General features: G+C 49.6%; 1 long non-coding RNA gene across 2 annotated transcripts; it reads left to right on the forward strand.

Moving 5' to 3' along the window:
* The first annotated feature begins 927 nt into the window (after positions 1–927).
* On the forward strand, positions 928–3,883 carry LOC102435843. 2 transcript variants are annotated; one of them, XR_002830054.1, is made up of 3 exons: positions 928–1,136; positions 1,891–1,963; positions 2,497–3,883. It is a non-coding gene; the product is annotated as an uncharacterized LOC102435843 (long non-coding RNA). The 2 variants fall into 2 exon arrangements; XR_002830055.1 differs by having other exon boundaries at positions 1,907–1,963; positions 2,552–3,883.
* Positions 3,884–4,253: the final 370 nt, after the last annotated feature.

Consider the following 4,253-nt stretch of genomic DNA (forward strand, 5'->3'; position numbering starts at 1 on the left):
GAAACTGTGTTCAAAGAGTCCTCTTAAGAACAAGTGGAGTGCCCTGACCAGTTTGGCTCAGTGGCTAGAGCGTTGGCCTGCGGACTGAAGAGTCCCAGGTTGGATTCCGGTCAAGGGCATGTACCTTGATTGCGGGCACATCCCCAGTAGGGGGTGTGCAGGAGGCAGCTGATGGATGTTTCCCTCTCATGAATGTTTCTAACTCTCTATCCCTCTCTCTTCCTCTTTATCCCTCTCCCTTCCTCTCAATAAAATATATTTTAAAAAAAAGAACAAGTGGAGTCCAGGAACTCAGGAAAGGAAACATCAGCAATTCTTTTATGATCACACTAGGGACCCAGTGCACGAATTCATGCACCTTAAAAGGAACTGTAGGCTGCGAGGCTGCGGTGGGCACAGGACGGGTCTCAGCCCATCCTCCACGCCCCCGCCTGGCCCCTCCCACTGTGGCCCCCCATCCCCTGTCTGCCAGCAGCCCCACTCCCACTGCCGCCGCTCCCATGCACTGACGGCACTGGCCCCACTTGTACCCCCTGATGGCACAGAGCGATTGGGGCCAGCACCAGCAGCAGGTGCAAGTGGTGGCTGCTGCCCTGATCACCTCTCAGGAGCAAGGGGAGGTGGAGAAGCCCTGAGGGGCGATCGGGGCCGGTACCAGGAGCTGGCAGCAGGTGTGAGTACCAAGTGGGACCGCGGTGTACAAGAGCAAATAATTTTCAGTAACCGCCAGAAGCTCGCCTTGATGACAGCAACCAGTGCCCCACCTTGGTCTGGCGTCCCCGCTCACCTGCTCCACCATCCCACTACAGCCAACACCTGCCATGTTCCGTGCGCACCCCCTGGTGGTCAGCGCACATCATAGCGACTGGTTGTTTGGTTGTTCCCCTGTTTGGCCTATTTGCATATTAGGAATACACACACACACACACACACACACACACATTCCATTTGAAGGTAGTTACATATTTCAAGCCTTCTTTAAACCTCCTAGTAGGTATGAACTCTACTTAGTCAATTTTATCTTAACATTAAGACAGGAAGAAGTCTGGATTCCACCTGCTAGTTGTGCACAAAAACCTGAAGAAAGTAAAGTAACTGCAAGGCATGGGACCTGAGCTAGTGGAGTCCCTGGACTGGTATGGAAAACCCTGATATTAAGACCAAGTGAATTCTCGGGTCTCCACGAAGGTGAACAGTGACTTAAGGATCCAGGCTCAGTGTTCTCGCTGATGTATTTTCATATTTATGCCCCACAGTGGTACTTGATTTTATACCCACTGGGTCTTAGTGTAGCTGTTTTCCCATAAAACAGTCAGGATTCATTCAAGTGTTTGCATTTTGGTTATAAATATATCAGCCAACACTTAATTTCACCTTTATAAACAAACCAAAGACAACTCCTGGACAAGCCCCCAAATGTACTGGGCTGCATATCTGGCACTTCGGCCAGACGGGGCGCGCTGTGCTGTCTGTTCCTAAAACACATAGATAGGAAGGTACTGACATCAGGCCAGGCCTTGAGATATGGTCTCATGGCCCCTTCCCAGCATGCAGGCCTTCTTTCTCAGAAGGCCCGGAAGTCTCATTCCAAATTTGGGAGACAAAGGACTAGAAAAAGTATAAATAAAGAGAGTTTCCTCCATATTGGGGGCCCAGAATGTGAAAGACACATTTTTCTCTGGGCCACCACAAAATTTAATAATAAAATGTAACTCCTGTAGTCGCTACTGCAGTTCAGCCTTTGCTTCAGCAGGGTGCTGTAGCTGTAGTCAGCTGGCCAGCTTAATAAAGGCTCTTAAATTTAAATTCTGAGTCGATGGTCTATCTCACTGAGTGAACCCATAACACTGGGACTTGGGATTTCACTTCCTTCTCTCTCCACCCTGTAAGCCTATTTCTTTCCCAGTGGAGAAAAGAACTGAACCTCACCCCATCTAGACCGCCAGAGCTTGCTGTGAAACAGGTGAGACCACTTCTGGTTGGGGTACCTTGAGGCAGTATCTCCAGAGTGTGGTGTTTAGTACTGACATATCTCAGAGGGGAAGAGGGAGGAAGATAGGAAGAGATTAACCAAAGAACCTACATACATACTAGAGGCCCAGCACGCACAAAATTGTGCGAGTAGCTCACTTCCGCTTCTGCTTGCCTCAGCTGGCCTCCCCACCCACTGCGAGAGCACTGCTCCTTTGGTCATGACCGCATTACAGCATCATGGCCACAGGCCTTTTATTAGTAGAGATATGCATAACCAGTGAACACAGATAATAGTGTGGTGAAGGCCTGTGCTGGGGCAGGGGCTGGGAGGAGGAGGGTAAAAGGAGGGAAATTAGAGGACATCTGTAATACTGTCAACAACAAAAAAAGATAAGGAAAGCTAGAGAATTAAAGGGAAGAGTCTTTCTGTCCTCCACAGCTATTGCTCCCCATGGCAGGAAGGATAGAGAATAACCAGGATGGAGAATAAAATCTCTGACTTGTAGTTTTGCCCCCTTACAGTTTGTATGTTCTCTATGGCTGCATAACAAGTTGTCCTAAAACTTCTGTGATTCAGGAATCCAGGTGCAGCTCAACTGAGTGCCTCTGTGTCAAGATCTCTCACAAGACTGCAGTGAAGGTGTTGGCTGGGGCTGCAGTCCTATTTCATGCCTGACTGGAAAAGGGTCTGTTTCTAAGGTTACTCACATGGCTGTTGGCAGGATTCAATCCTCAAGGGCTGTTGGACAGAGGGCCTTGGTTCTTTGCTCACTGGAGGCCACCCTCCTGGCTATGTGGGCCTCTCCATAAGGCAACCCACAAAATGGCAGCTGCCTTCCATCAGAGTGAGCAGGCAAGAGAGAAAGAGATAGAGAATGAGAAAAACAGAGAAAGAGATGGATGGAAGCCAACGTGTTTTTACCTAATCTTTGATGTGACATCCCATCGATTTTGCCATATTCTGTTCATTAGAAGGGAGTCACTAGGCTCAACCCACAATCAAGAGAATGAAGACCAGGAGCTATCTAGAGGGCTGCCTGGTACACAGTTCAAATCCCAATTAATGCCAAAGTTATGCTATTTCACCTTTGCAGAGCTCTGCCCTCCCCCATATCTGACTTGGACAACTATGACCCATTCTTCAGGGCTCCGAGATCCTCACCCACCAGGACTGAGTTAAGTGGCCCTTGAGCCTCCTCTATGATACCCTAGGCTTCTCCATCATAGCCTCCACCACACCAATTACAAGGGCATGGTCTGCCTCCTGCCCCTTCTGCAAGCTCTGTGCAGGCAGCAGCCTTGTCTCTTCTCATTGATGTGGACCCAGACCTAAACTTAAGGCCAGAAATGTACCAGACACTTAGTATATGTATACTGAACTTATTAACTGAATGTTCTTGTAAGACGGCTCCGTTTTCTCTTCTGATTAAAACTCCTCAGTTGGCTTTTTATTACAAAGAGTAGGGAGTCCAGACTCAGAATGGCTTTCTAATAACTCCCATGTATTGTCACTCCCTGACAATGTGTATCTCTCATATTGATGTTTCTCTCTGTATGTCTCTCCCCCTCCCTTCCACTCTCTCTAAAAAAATCAATGGAGCCCTTCTACAAACTCTCGAATCCACTGAGCTGGTTCGGGGCGGGAACATGAGCCACCAGACCCCATGGGGAGAGGCAGCACGGCCTTGCAGCAGTCGGAAAGCGAGGGAGGCTCTGTCACGCAGCTGCTTGCAGGCACTAGGGGACGCGAAGTCCCAGAGTCCCGGAGAGGCAAGGAGCCCCGGAGACGCCATTGCTATTTGCTCCGCCCCGTGACTTCCGGAGACCCCGCCCTACCCAATTTACATCCCCATCCAAGCCTTGACAGTGGCACAAAAAGACCCACCTGCGCTTTTGAAGCATAACCCAACAAATTGCAGACTTCAACTCCTCGCACCCATGGGAGACACACTCAAGAAGCAGACCCAGGAGAACCAAGATGGTGGCATAAGGTACAGACCTGTGCTTGCTGCCTCCCACAACAAATCGAAACTACCAACTATAGGACAAAAAGCTATCATTTGGAACCATGGGAAAGCTGGCCCAGTGGAAGCTCTACAACTGGAAGGAAAGAAAGAAGAGCACTGAGACTGAGTAGGATGTGCAGAGGCACCAAGTACAGAGCCCAACCCAACAAACTGCAGATCTCAACTCCTCGCATCCAAAAGAGACACACTCAAGAAGCAGAACCAGGTTCGGAGGAAGCCGGAGCTGGACCAGGCTGGGCCGGCGACTTGGAA

This window comes from Myotis lucifugus, unplaced genomic scaffold, assembly GCF_000147115.1.
Source record: "Myotis lucifugus unplaced genomic scaffold, Myoluc2.0 scaffold_97, whole genome shotgun sequence".
Taxonomy (NCBI): Eukaryota; Metazoa; Chordata; class Mammalia; order Chiroptera; family Vespertilionidae; genus Myotis; species Myotis lucifugus.